Source organism: Carassius carassius, chromosome 11 (assembly GCF_963082965.1).
Source record: "Carassius carassius chromosome 11, fCarCar2.1, whole genome shotgun sequence".
Classification (NCBI taxonomy): Eukaryota; Metazoa; Chordata; class Actinopteri; order Cypriniformes; family Cyprinidae; genus Carassius; species Carassius carassius.
The window spans coordinates 10,131,335-10,148,015 of NC_081765.1; positions in this window are offsets into that span (position 1 = coordinate 10,131,335).

Consider the following 16,681-nt stretch of genomic DNA (forward strand, 5'->3'; position numbering starts at 1 on the left):
TTCACATAAAGAAGACTACGAACAACAAATAAACAAATTTACAAAAGAGAAAACTATGAACAACAAAAATATATTTACAAAACTATGACCAACAATCAATGAACAAAATAAATAAATAAATGAATTAAATTACAAACAGAAAACTATGCTTAAATAAATAAATAAAGCTATGAACACTAAACAAAAAAAGCAAACATAAAGCAAGCAAACAAATAAATATGATTACAAAATAAAACTACGAGCAAACAAACAAATATGCAATAACCAATAAACAAACAAATAAATGCATAAATATATTAAATTACATAAAGAAATCTACAGTATGAACAATAAACAAACAAATAAACAAATTCAAAAAAAGAATACTATACACCTCAAACAAATAAATAAATTTAGAAAAACTATGAACAATAAACATAAAAACAAATAAATACACAGAGTAAGAATATATATTAAATGTGTAATCACTTGCAATGAAAGAAAACTTGTGACACAAACTTAAGTTTTGTGTGGTGAATCATTGGCTGCTGATATTATGAAAACATTATAAAAAGGAGCACAAAATAAAAATGAATACATCTGTACCATTTCCACTGCTCTAGTCGACTACACTTTCCTAAAATTCTTTCTGAATCAATTCCAAGATGAGTTTGAACATCACAGATGCTTCCTTCTTATTCCCAGAGATCTCACTCTCGTTCTCCAGATGCTACAGCTTTGCTTGTAGTCTGGATAAACTTGGCTTAAGATTTGACACCAAATTCCTTAATGATTAACTATAAAATTTGTCAATCTCTTTGGCACTCAATTAAGATGATAATCTCATCTGTGCAGAAAATAGGCCTCAAAATAAACTATTGCACTAACAGATATCCATTGATACAGCATCACTGACATATACCATGTCATTGTAATTCCTACAATAATTACAAGAATTTCATCAATAATTTAAAAAAGTGCTACTCAAACCATCATTAATGGTGTATTCTCTATAGGCATCAAAAACTACATTCTGCTATTTACCAAGACCATTTTGACTTTTGACTTTTAATGGCATTTGTTAATTCAAAGCATTAACACTGTATTTTAAGGGGGTATGTAATAGTTTAAGCTAAATCCTCAGTTAGTTAGTTTTTTGCACTAATACCTGCTAGAATAAATCATCTATTGTAATTTCCCACCTTTCTTTGACCCTTAAAATTGTTGTGCATTTATGGCCATGTTCAGAATGGAACTAAACACTATTAACAACATTTGTACAATACTATTGTACTATTGTACAATATTCACTGTATACACAGCACTATATATATATTTTTTTTTTTTCAACAGGTGATGGTCAGTAATGACCTGAGTGACTAAACACTGTGCTTGTAGCAAAGAGTACAATGACAACCACCCTTTTAGAGCATTTATTATCAGTGTTAGGGGTTACTCATTACAAGTAATGCGAGTTACATAATCAGATTAATTTTTTCAAGTAAGTAACATTTTTACATTTTTACAAGAAAGTATCTGAGTTACTTTTCCAAAAAAGTAAGGTGTTGTGTGTAAGTAGTAAGGCCCTTAGCTTTTTCTACACGGTTTGTTAACACATACAGTAAATGCAGTGCCAAGTCACTGAACCGAACATTTAAAAAAAAAACTCCTGCCAGTGTGAGGATTTTCAAAAAAAAAGCGAAACTGGAGTTTTTGGCTTTTTACGTCAGAGCCTGTGCTATTATCTCCACCTACTTGAAACTTTTTCAGGCTTCTGATTGGCCAACATGTCTTTACAGTTGAGATTATATTGCCACCTGTTGGTCTGGCATGCTCTTGACAGTTCATCATAGTATGTGTTTGCGTTTTCATGTGGACTGAGATTTTTTTTAAAACAGAAGAAGGAAAAACTCTTTATAACTCTGTTTATAAAAATACCCATGTACATGGCCTAACCCCCCCACTCAAAAAAAAAAAAGATTTAACTTTTTGTATTAATCAAAATGATAATTAAAACAGTGAATTCTCAGAATTTGATATAAAACTGCAACATTTAAATGTCACACAAATGTATCTAATGCCAGTTGATTAACTAATGTCTTTGCTGCTGACCTTTAATAAGCAAAAATGACTTGACACAAAAAATTGACACTTTTGCTTCATTATTATTTTTTTTAATTATTATTTTTATTGCTGAAGAGTGTTGAACCTTCTTCTCCTGTGTTCTGCTGTACAGACGTGAATTTACTTTTTCTTCAGCCTGAGGTTTATTCAATACACTTTTTGGTGTAAAATGGCTTTTACAATTGCTATAAATAGAACTTCTTATGTTAAAAACAATCAAGTCCTTCTCATATTTAAAAAGTTACACGAAAGTAATGCAAAAGTAACATAATGCATTACTTTCCATAAAAAGTAACTAAGTAATGAAATTAGTTACTTTTTTAGGGAGTAACGCATTATTGTAATGCATTACTTTTAAAAGTAACTTTCCCCAACACTGTTCATTACGTGAAATAACCTTTCCTCCCTTTCAATACCCACTCATCCTCATTCTCATCACTCTCTCATCATTCCCTAGACAAGCAATAAATTAGCTAGAAATTTAATAAATTTCACAGCAGGGACAAGAAATTAAATAATAATAATAATAATAATAATAATAATAATAATAATAATAATAATAATATTAATAATATTAATAATAATAATAATAATAATATTAATAATAATAATAATAATAATAATAATATTAATAATAATAATAATAATAAATTAGAAAAGACATGGTCAGTACATGAAGCTTTCATTGCTTTTTCTTCGGTATGTTTTTCACTGTAAGTACGTAATATCCCTCCCCTCCATAATAATAATAATAAAAAAAACATGTTATTTCAGCTTCTGAACAAATTCCTTTGATCTATGTTGTTCCACTCTCGCCCAACACTTCACACAAATCTATTTTTATGCCTTTCATTCCCTTAATGATAGCGATGTAAAGGAAGTTTCTGAAGCATATAACGACAAACTCTTCGAAGCAGAAATACAAAAAATGATGAGAATTTGATTGCATTTCATTTTGCTGCTAAAAACAACAAAAAATAAGGGAGTTTAGCTTTATTGATATAGAGTGAGATGGTGCATAATACAGTTCATGCACATATAAATTGTTTTATGAGGTACTTGCTTGCTTACTAATTTATGAATTAATTAATTTAATAATCAATTTAATAATTAATTTAAGTTTGATTGTTTGTTTGTTTGAAATGAGATTTGGAGAGTATATGTGGGTGTCAATAAAAAAGTGTGACGTGACATTCAGCCAGCCAAGTATGGAGACCCATACTCAGAATTCTTGCTCTGCATTTAACCCATCCAAAGTGGGTTTACACACACACACACACACACACACACACACACACACACACGGCACCCGGGGAGCAGTTGGGGTTTCGATGCCTTGCTCAAGGGCACCTAAGTCGTGTTATTGCTGGCCCGAGATTCGAACCCACAAACCTAGAGTTAGGAGTCAAACTCTCTAACCACTAGGCCATGGCTTGCCCTTTAAAAAAAAAAAACTCAAACAGTTATCTGGCATGACTGCTCTTGAGTGCTTGTATAGCCTTTTAAACTTTTTGTTAAAAAAAGGAAAAAAAGAAGAAAGAAAAAAACATTTTCTGAAAATAATATAAAATCCCTTCTGTATAGAGGGTAGCCACACAAATATAACATAAAACACTCTTGAAAGGATCACCAAAGCCTTCATCAGTCTCAACCCTGCAGCCAAACCAGTATAGCTCTTCATTCTTCTGCCAGCAGATCTGGACAAGAATATGTGCAAGCAGATAGGAAAGAGAAACTGTAGAAAACTTCCACAGCAGCCATTTCTGTTTTATATTCATTCCCCAGTGTTATTCCTTTCTATTCTTTCCCTCAACCTTAAGGCCTTGAATGGAAGTGTGGTGAAAGAGTGATTTTTTCATTGCTCTGTCCTGTGAAAGAGGGTTTGATAGATAGGCTTTAACTTCCCCTCCTCACCACACAGACACATGAATTATTAAAGCCAATTTTGGCTCTGACTGCAGGGGTGAAAATAAAAAAAAAATAAAAAAAATAAACAGCACATGAATAAACAATCAGCAGACATACAAACTAAATCTTACAGTTTAAGGACACAGACCATATATGAAGCTTTCATTACTTTACCCAGCAAGTTATGTAAGTTATAGTCAAATGTTTGGACACACTTCACAGAATTTATATTTCAAAGATCTTAAATATATCTAAAGGCTTATGCTTGCATGCTCAAATATTAATAAAAATAATAATAATAATCATCATCATCATCATAATAACTATTATTCGTGGTATTATTGAAGAAGATGATTATAAAGAAACAAAAATAAATTCTACATTTATTCTAAATTTATCTACAACAACAACAGCAATATTGTTCATACTTTATTTCAAGGTCCAATTCTCGCTATTAACAAACTATTAACTATGACTTTTGCCTCAGTAACCTCCTAATTTGCTGCTTATTAATGTTTAGTAAGGTAGTTGTTAAGTTTAGGAATTGGTTAGGATTAGGGATGTAGACTATAGTCTTGCAGAATATGTGCTTTATAAGTACTAATAAACAGCCAGTATGTTAATAATAGCCATGATAATAAGAAAATAGTTAATAGGGAGAATAGGTCCCTGTACTAAAGTGTTACGCGCTATATAATTATTATAATTGTTGTTGTTGTTGTTGTTGTTGTTTTTGTTTAGGGGTGTAACGATCCATCGATTTTGGATCGATACATTGATCAAATCATATCAGAATACAAGAACAAGGGCTACGGATTTTATTTTAATTATATTATATTATATATATTATATTAAATATATTTTAGATTCATTGCACACCAACTGAAATATTTCAGGTCTTTTATTGTTTTAATACTGATGATTTTGGCATACAGCTCATGAAATCTAAAAAAATTAGCATATCATGAAAAGGTTCTCTAAACGAGCTATTAACCTAATCATCTGAATCAACTAATTAACTCTAAACACCTGCAAAAGATTCCTGAGGCTTTTAAAAACTTCCAGCCTGGTTCGTTACTTAAAACCGCAATCATGGGTAAGACTGCCGACCTGACTGCTGTCCAGAAGGCCATCATTGACACCCTGGGTCGAGAGGGTAAGACACAGAAAGAAATTTCTGAATGAACAGGCTGTTCCCAGAGTGCTGTATCAAGGCACCTCAGTGGGAAGTCTGTGGGAAGGAAAAAGTATCAAGTACCCACAGTCAGTGATGGTCTGGGGTGCCATGTCAGCTGCTGGTGTTGGTCCACTGTGTTTTATCAAGGGCAGGGTCAATGCAGCTAGCTATCAGAAGATTTTGGAGCACTTCATGCTTCCATCTGCTGAAAAGCTTTATGGAGATGAAGATTTAGTTTTTCAGCACGACCCGGCACCTGCTCACAGTGCCCATGGTATTACTGTGCTCAATTGGCCTGCCAACTCTCCTGACCTGAACCCCATAGAGAATCTGTGGGATATTGTGAAGAGAAAGTTGAGAAACGCAAGACCCAACACTCTGGATGAGCTTAAGGCCGCTATCGAAGCATCCTGGGCCTCCATAACACCTCAGCAGTGCCACAGGCTGATTGCCTCCATGCCACGCCGCATTGAAGCAGTAATTTCTGCAAAAGTATTCCCGACCAAGTATTGAGTGCATAACTGAACATAATTATTTGAAGGTTGACTTTTTTTGTATTAAAAACACTTTTCTTTTATTGGTCGGATGAAATATGCTAATTGTTTGAGACCGGCATTTTGGGTTTTCATGAGCTGTATGCCAAAATCATCAGTATTAAAACAATAAAAGACCTGAAATATTTCAGTTGGTGTGCAATGAATCTAAAATATATGAAAGTTTAATTTTTATCATTACATTATGGAAAATAATGAACTTTATCACAATATGCTAATTTTTTTGAGAAGGACCTGTATATATATATATATATATATGGGGAAGTAAAATAAAGAAAGAGTAGAATAAAGACACAAATATAAAATAAAAAAATAAAAAGTGGAACACAGCACTAGATAATGGAATTCATAGCTAGCCAAAAGAGTTTGGCCACTCTGTGGCATATTACATTGACTTTCCCCTTTTATTGATATACCTTGCATCTGCATACATGCACTTGATGACATACTGCTTGTGCTGAGATTCTGAAGTCTGTGAACAGTTCACATTTTGCTTTCCACAGAATCAGTAGCCATCAGATTCAACAAGAAAAATTCCAAAATAATCACAGAGAACTTATTGCACTAAGTGTGATAGGTACAAAGAAAGTTACATTTAAAGTCTTTAACAACTCTTGACTAAATGGCAGACTGAAGGTGCAAGGTCTAACCAAAAGGGATTAAATAGACTGTTTACTTTACATTACTTTGCTGTTTTTATTGTTAGCCTGCCGTCCATGTTGAGGAACTTAATATGGGATCAATATCACTGATGGCAATGACACTATCATGCTATAAATATTTATAAATGTGGGGCTGGGTTCTTTAAATTTGCACAGTTAGTATGTCATACTGTAAATTAATTAATTAATTAATTATTTGACATGCATTTTTGATAAGTTTACTATCTCTCTCTCTCTCTCTCTATATATATATATTATATATATATTATATATATACACTCTCAATATGTTATATACTATCTGTATACTCTCTCTATATATTCTTCCATATTTCCTACTCTATACTATCTATATACTCTCTCTGTATAGTCTTCTATATTTCCTTTTTACTTCAATACATTTATATTTTCAGTTTAGATGTGTATTAATATTGTCCAAAATGTATATGTTTGAATATTAACCATTTTTAATTCAATGGTTAATATTGAGATTTTGGGTTATTATGCTTCAAAAACATGTCTTCTTTTAGACTAGTAGAAAGAAAATGTCCAAAACACACATGTAAATATTTATTTTACTTTATCCATTTGTATATGTATATTTCAATTTAATACATAAAAATGCATTTCAATAATACATATCTTTCAAGACTCAACTTCAGTAACTCTTATATACACCAAACTTTACTGTTTTACTCCTTTTTATATTCTGAAGCTTTTTCAGTTTTACAGAGGGGTTAGTTCATATATAATTTGTCTGTTTTATATGACATTTCCCCCCTAAAAAAACATGTCAAAAGTATTTTCTGAATTATGGAGTAATGAAAAAAAAAGTTTTTTCATTTCCCCTATGTCAAAAATATGAAACACTAATTTTGAAACGGTTTCTGTTCGGGAATTATACAGTGATTTTAATACCCTATTGTTACAGTTATCGGCTGGGAAGAAACACAATAAAGACAAAAATAAATAGCACAACATAGATGTGAGGGCAGATAAAGGAAGAAACGTGGATGCTGATTTGGGGAAACTAATGAAAAGCAGGCAGTAGTTTTGTGAGAGTGTGTATGTAAATGAGTGTGTGAATAAGTTCAGCAGTGTTTGGCCAGGCACAGTGTGTGCACAGCTTGTTTCATTTCCTGTGGGACAAAAATGTCTCTGCCGTTCCTGCTTTCTCTTCATCACCCCATTCACCTTCCTTCTCCTCAGAAGCACATTCACAATGACATCAGCTTCCGCCAACACACCAGCAGTTGCCATGGCAGCACACAAAGACATTTTTGGGAGGGGGGGCGTTGCCTGGCTGACACTTTCAGACATGAGGCTGACCAATCCCCTCACCCTGTGCTCAATAGACATTTGCACTGCCAGATGCTCTGTTTGTAAAGCCGTTAAAGACACTGGCTGATTGCATGTTTGGCCTTTCACTTGGCCCGGCCTTTTCTCTGCTCTCCATTATAGTTTGAACCACAGCCATTCCAAATGCACTCTGTCCCTTTCTATTGTTTTCTCACTGTGGTTCTCAAACTGTGCACTGACTCTGGAAATTTACAATAATAAAAATGCAGAAACACAATTATTTAGATTTTTACATGTCTTGTTTCTAATTCTAATGCTTTGTGTATATCTAAGACTCAAATGCATAACCTTCATTCTTAAGGCGTGTTCATACCAGGACAATTTGACCTGTTAACTGTGTTTGGTACTCTATAGCATTAATTCCCTGCCACATATTTTAGCAATTACCCTGAATTAGATATCATCAAAAGCTTACACACTTAAAATTAATCTCATGAAAACTGAATTGAAATTGGACATTTCTTTACCATGGAATTGGTTCTTTGAATCATTGAATGAGCTCATTCCCCTAGTGGACGGTGTCAAGTGCCATATTACAAAGTTTAATACAATATTTTATAATCAAAACTTTGTCAGAACAAAAATCATTGGAAAGGTCTGATTGTCAAGATTTTGTGATAGAAGTTATATTGTAAAAATATTATATAGAAGTTATATTGTAAAGATTTCTAAATTTGTGACTGGAATTCAGTGGAGTTTAGATGTCACCTGGTGGCTATTTTTGGGATATCACCTAAACAAAACCTCACAGGAAGCTTAAGTTTTGTGATATCAACTTCAAATTTAGGACATACCTTATATGATATGGCTTTGATTTTATAGCAGTTTTAGATTCCAAAACCTTTTGTAAAATATTTAAATACTGTATATTATATTTAATAATGTTAATTTATCTGCATTAATTACAATGTCATTATTACAATATCTGCATTTTTTCAGCTCATTCTGCTACAAAGTGGAAGCTTGTATGATACATTTATTCATTTGGCAGACGCTTTTATAAAAAATGATTTACACTGTATAATACAATAGTTTACCTTAATTACATTTAATTAGTAATCTGTACTTAGTTGTTTTACTTACTATGTTTTATTAAGTTATAGCTACTTTCAAGGCAAATAAAACAATTTACTTACTGTTTTGAGTACACTTGCACAAAGGCACCAATGACATTAATAAACCAGTGAGTGGCAACAGTGCACTAATATGTTGCTAATGTGCAACATAACAACGAGAAAAGAAGAAAATAAAACTAGTCTTAATAAGCCCTGTTTCAAATAGAACACTTCATGTACACTTGCGGTCTTATGGACTTTGGCTGCCACATGTGAATGCCCGTTAAGTCCAGGAGACCATAGGGTGTCCCATTTGTTATTTTAGCATTCAAAAGGGTGCTCGCGAGCACCCCCTTTGCGGCCGTTAAGCGGCATATATCCGCATTGCCGGCAGCCATATCACCCTGGAGCCCAAGACCAGTTTTTCCCTGAAGCTAAGCAGGGCTTGAGACGTTAAACTGAGGTCCTGACTCTCTGTGGTCATTAAAAATCCCAGGATGTCTTTCGAATAGAGTAAAGGTGTGACCTCGACATCCTGGCCAAATTTACCCATTGGCCTCTGACCATCATGGCCTCCTAACAATCCCCATATCTGCTGGTTGGCTTCATCACTCTGTCTCCTCTCCACCAGTAAGCTGGTGTGTGGTGGGCGTTCTGGCGCACTATGGCTGCCGTCGCATCATCCAGGTGGATGCTACACACTGGTGGTGGATGAGGAGATACCCCATCACAATGTGAAGTGCTTTGAGGGCCTAGAAAAGCGCTATATAAATGTAAGGAATTATTATTATTATTTCTGCCAAGCCACCATTATAGTGATTAGTGTTCCCAGTGGTTGGGCACTTGGAACTTAGTTTATGTTACTATCATTTTCTTCCTGTTAATGCAGCAATGGAATATGAAATCAGTGTAATTTTGTTGTAAGGAAAGAAAAGTAATGTATATCTTGTTTTTAAAAAGTAACTTATCGTCTAATGAAATCAATAATGTATTTTTTTCTGCTTATCAATGAACTTAATAAAATGTATGTTTCATTAATATCCTGAAAAGCTTATAATTAGGTTTATATATATAGTCCTTAAATATTTTGTGGTAACATGTTGAAGTCACACACAGACTTAAAAATTCAGCATGGGTATCACAACAATGGTAACAATTCTATTTCATTTATTTTTATTAATTGTAACAATAACCATTGTATTTGTGCTGTATGTCATTTTACTTCTCACACAAGACAGATAAAATTGGCAAATAAAAACAACAACTGTAAAACAAAGCAACTGCATAATTTATTCTGCCGCAATGCACTCTGGGAGTCAATGAGTAGCTATACTAAGTCATGAGTAAGCCTAAATTAAAGTTTCAAATACCCCCTACAGTTATATTTTAATTACTAGAACTCTCGTGTAAGTAAACTATAGCATTTGCCAGTACAACATACTATTCCTATTTTATTTTAGTTCGTTTTTAAAGCAATTGTTTGTATGCTTTTTTAATTAAGTCCAACTAATTCAATTTTACAGTGTATAATTTACTGTAATATAATATAATATAATGAACAGTGTATTATTAATAAATTAATACTACTACTAAAAATATTTATGACTTTTAATACAATAATGCTAATATATAATCATTAATGTAATTGCTTAGTATTTGCATCTATATATCTGTGTCGTCTGCAACACAAGATTTGACCTGCTTGTGCCTTAGACACATTAGATATTGTGATACATTTTGAGTAACATTGAGTTACAAAAAAATAGTTTATCATTTAAAACTCTCCACAACCTCTCCTAAACATGATATTTCATGTTTATACATAATGGTTAAACAAATTTAAATATTTAAACTCTATGAGGATTAAATTGTGCAGAGGACCTGTCATAACATGTCTTATGATTAATTCATAGGCACTCTCGTAGGATAAAATACTTTGACTACATATTAATTTAAAAGAACTCTGCCGCAAAACTGCCCCAAGTAAACTACTACATATGTTTAGGTGGATAAAGTGTGAATAATGCGGCTGTGAAAATGCTGGTTTCTCAATTCTTTCACTGTCATCCTCTCCTTCCCTCCACCGTCTGTCTTTTCCTACCAAGAATTTTCTGGGATTGTGCTGGGAAATGTAAATCTAGGATAAAAGAGCAGTAGCAGGGAATGTGTGAAGGGTTTGAAAGTTGGAGATATCCGTTCACAGGGAGTTTTCCTTGAAGGCTTCCTCTCCTCATGACTTCTCCATGCCCAACACACTCTTTACACATAATTTCAACTTATCTCGCTTTCTGTTTATCACAGTAGGAAAATTAAATATGGTAAAAAAAAAAAAGTGCATGCTTTCATCCAAACTTTACTTAGATGACTGAATTAACATGCATCTTTCATCATCATCAACAGAATTACACATGGCACATTGACAGTGATTTCCAATGGATAAAGATACTACACATTGTCATATACAGCGCACTCATATTAAAAGACATTTGGTCTAAAAAAAATTAAAAACAAAACCTCTGGCCTGTCAATGGAGCACATGATATGTTCTAGATTGCTGTTTAAATAACAGATAAAGAACATTTGACTACTGAGATTAATGGTCAGTCCTACATTAATGTGCAATGACAACAATCCCAAATATTGGACTGTATTCCGGAAATAAATCCAAAAACTAAAGCTTGTGACTACCCATGTTTATAAGGAGCTTTATGAAAATCATGCCTTAAGTCATTTACATATGTAATAAGTGGAAAGAGAAATTAAGTGGAAAGCCTAAAAGTGAGCACTTTGGGGCCTTGAGCCGTCATTTCCAAGATCTAGCGACCAATGAGCACAATGTGCAGTTTGGTTATGTGTAACTCTTATGTATTTTGCTGAAAGAATTTTACGAATGTGCAGTATACAATAAATAAAATTTTTGGCATAATTGGCAAAACACAATGTTTTTGTCGAGGCGCCATCTTGTGATGTGTGAACCGGAATGCATTTGATTATAGTCTCGTGTAGCCAGACCTTCAGGCTTTCTACTTTCGTTAGGGGGTTTGGCGCCACGATTTCTTTGTTTCCAGGTGGAACGTTAAAGAACGCGACACACGTCTCGCTGAAATCCTGTAGAATCCAATAACGACTTCGACATTCCTGAAGTGTTTCCACTTTTGTGTCCCATATGCATCAGACGAGTAGCCAATGGTCCGTGGGCGTGATGTCTGAGGCTGAGACTAATTTGAATGCAGCATTACATTACAGGGCTGTTGAATGCTTGGATCTGATTGGTTGAAGATTGTTCTATGGTGTGCAATTATTTTTCAGAAAAAGGCAAGGCTAAAGTAGTTTCAGGTAGGTCTTGACACCATTATAGTTCCATATGACTTTGCCATATGATCTCAAATACAAACACATACACACACACACACACACACACACACACACACACACACACACACACACACACACACATACAGAACACACACAAACTTGTTGTCAGCACCACTGACCCATGACTTTAACAATAAAACAGGCTAAAAAAAAAGAACAAAAAAAATAAAAAAAGGACTACATGACAGTTTTCAGTAGCAAGGTACTAAAATCTTGAAGCAGTTAAACTTACAGTTATGCTATTAGTACGGACAATGCTTGTAAACATAATTTAACAGCTCAAGGCCAATTATTTCAAACATAACTGACAATGACAATCAAGAAATTAAATGCTGAAGAGCGATGATGTAAACATGATTCAAACATTGAACCTTTTAAATTAAAACATTTATTATAATATAATTGTAAGACTTTTTATGTATCATTTATTTGCAGATTTAGTTTATTTACTTTTTTTATTCAAATATATACTGTATACACACACAGTTCAAAAGTTTGGGGTTTAAATTTGATTTTAAAATAATATATTAAATAAAATATTTCTTAATTATTACTTAAACTGCTCAAAAGTGACATTGAAGACATTTCTATTTTAAATAAATGGTTTTCTTTTTTCGTCAAAGAATCCTGAAAATAATGTTGTTCACAAAAATACATTACGCATCACAACTGTTCTCAACATTGATATATAAAATGTTTCTTGAGCACTAAATCAGCATATTAGAATTATAAACAATGGAGAATTTAAAACATATTGAAATAGAAAACAGTTATTAAAAACTAAATTGTAACAATTTTCACAATATCCCTTGTTATTATATATATATATATATATATATATATATATATATATATATATATATATATATATATATATATATGGGGGGCCATACAAGCCATAATTCATTCTGGCACTCTCACACACATACATTCTCCTTTCACATACATACATTTCTACTCTCACACACATACATTCTCCATTCACATACATACATTTCTACTCTCACACACATACATTCTCCATTCACATACATACATTTCTACTCTCACACACATACATTCTCCTTTCACATACATACATTTCTACTCTCACACACATACATTCTCCATTCACATACATACATTTCTACTCTCACACACATACATTCTCCATTCACATACATACATTTCTACTCTCACACACATACATTCTCCTTTCACATACATACATTTCTACTCTCACACACATACATTCTCCTTTCACATACATACATTTCTACTCTCACACACATACATTCTCCATTCACATACATACATTTCTACTCTCACACACATACATTCTCCATTCACATACATACATTTCTACTCTCACACACATACATTCTCCATTCACATACATACATTTCTACTCTCACACACATACATTCTCCATTCACATACATACATTTCTACTCTCACACACATATATTCTCCTTTCACATACATACATTTCTACTCTCACACACATATATTCTCCTTTCACATACATACATTTCTACTCTCACACACATATTCTCCTTTCACATACATACATTTCTACTCTCACACACATATATTCTCCTTTCACATACATACATTTCTACTCTCACACACATATATTCTCCTTACACATACATTTTACTCTCACACACATACACTCTCCTTACACATACATACATTTCTACTCTCACACACATACATTCTCCATTCACATACATACATTTCTACTCTCACACACATACATTCTCCTTTCACATACATACATTTCTACTCTCACACACATACATTCTCCATTCACATACATTTCTACTCTCACACACATACATTCTCCATTCACATACATACATTTCTACTCTCACACACATACATTCTCCATTCACATACATACATTTCTACTCTCACACACATACATTCTCCATTCACATACATACATTTCTACTCTCACACACATACATTCTCCTTTCACATACATACATTTCTACTCTCACACACATACATTCTCCATTCACATACATTTCTACTCTCACACACATACATTCTCCATTCACATACATACATTTCTACTCTCACACACATATATTCTCCTTTCACATACATACATTTCTACTCTCACACACATATATTCTCCTTTCACATACATACATTTCTACTCTCACACACATATATTCTCCTTTCACATACATACATTTCTACTCTCACACACATATATTCTCCTTTCACATACATACATTTCTACTCTCACACACATATATTCTCCTTACACATACATTTTACTCTCACACACATACACTCTCCTTTCACATACATACATTTCTACTCTCACACACATATATTCTCCTTTCACATACATACATTTCTACTCTCACACACATATATTCTCCTTACACATACATTTTACTCTCACACACATACACTCTCCTTACACATACATACATTTCTACTCTCACACACTTACATTCTCCTTTCACATACATATATTCTTGCTTTACACACATAAATTCTCCTTACACATACATAATTTTTTGCTTTCACACACATGCATTCTTCTTTTACACACACATATATACATATATATATATATATATATTTCTACCTTTTTTGGTATCCATTACTTCCTGTATAAGCAGGAAGTCACTCTCAGACCAGGAAATACATGAGCAAGACCTGCTCAGCTCTTCCTCACAATTTTACAGTTATGCTATTTTCTTTTAAAGTCATCCTGTTTTCTTTTCAAGTACATATTTTAAGTTTTTATTTTTAACAAATCATTATGTAACCTACGTGTTCTACAGATCTGTGTACAAGTTCTAAGACACTGATTTTGATCGTATTAACAGGGCTTAATGCTAAAGACATTTTCTACTGGTCCGGTTCGGCCAGTGGTTTAATTTGTTCTTTATTTGCCCTGGCAAATAGTAAATAATAACCACTTTGCACAAATAGGTACAATAGTTCAAAGATAAAACTGAAATAAACCATGCTTTTTCAGGTCTTTCAGGTAGGCCTAACTATTCCAGTTAAGGATGCACTGATCAGGATTTTATTTATTTTACAATCAAATGAGCCGATTCCCATTCTCGTTGCCAATTTATTTAGGTTTTTTTTTTTTTTTACATTTATTAAATGTTTATTTTGCTCTTTTACTGGCCATACTAACCTTGAGCAAACAAACAAACAAACAAAAAATATATGCAACATGAAGTAAGTGCACAAAACAAAAACATCAGATTGGCTGAATTAATTTTTCATTATTATTATTAGTTTTATTTCCTTAATTATATGTGTGTCTGCACTATGTTTGTAATTTCTGTACTGGAAGCTCCTGACGAAATTTCTTCTGTGTGTAAACACTTGGCAATAAAGCTCTTTCTGATTCTGATGAAAATGCTAATTCAATCTCTGACAACAGGTGGCGCTTATAGATCACTAATCTAGCACTGAGTTATTCAATTCAATTCAATTCAAGTTTATTTGTATAGCGCTTTTTACAATACAAATCGTTACAAAGCAACTTTACAGAAAATTATGTTTCTACAATATTTAGTAGTAGCTAGTAGTTTGTGCACGTTTGACAGGATTTTAGAAAAATAAAAATAATAATAATAATACAAGACGTAGTCAGCTAGATGATGAACTATCAATATTATTAATTAATAGTAATTATATGATGCAGTCACACATGTAGCAATAATTGTTAGTTCTGTTTGTTGATTCAAGGTTAGGATCATCTGGGGTCCTCTGAGGGTCAGCATCATCTCTTCTCAGGTGTTCTGGATCCAGACTGGAGCTTGTGTAAATCCTAGTTACCACGGGATGTAAATCCCGTGGCAAAACATAGAAACAAGATAGAGACATCATTAGCATAGCTGCTGATCCAACAAAGTAAAATTAGTTTAACCCAAGCTAAAGAATAAAAATGCAGATGCAACTACACTCACAATTTAAGAGATACATTATTCGAATGCTTGGCGAAAGAGATGCGTTTTTAATCTAGATTTAAACAGAGAGAGTGTGTCTGAACCCCGAACATTATCAGGAAGGCTATTCCAGAGTTTGGGAGCCAAATGTGAAAAAGCTCTACCTCCTTTAGTGGACTTTGCTATCCTAGGAACTACCAAAAGTCCAGCGTTTTGTGACCTTAGGGTGCGTGATGGGTTGTAGCATGGTAGAAGGCTAGTTAGGTACGCAGGAGCTAAACCATTTAGGGCCTTATAGGTAAGTAATGATAATTTGTAACAGATACGGAACTTAATAGGTAGCCAGTGCAGAGACTGTAAAATTGGGGTAATATGATCATATTTTCTTGACCTGGTAAGGACTCTAGCTGCTGCATTTTGGACTACCTGTAGCTTGTTTATTGACGAAGCAGGACAACCACCTAGAAGTCCATTACAATAGTCCAGTCTAGAGGTCATGAAAGCATGAACTAGCTTTTCTGCATCAGAAACAGATAACATGTTTCGTAGCTTGGCAATGTTTCTAAGATGGAAGA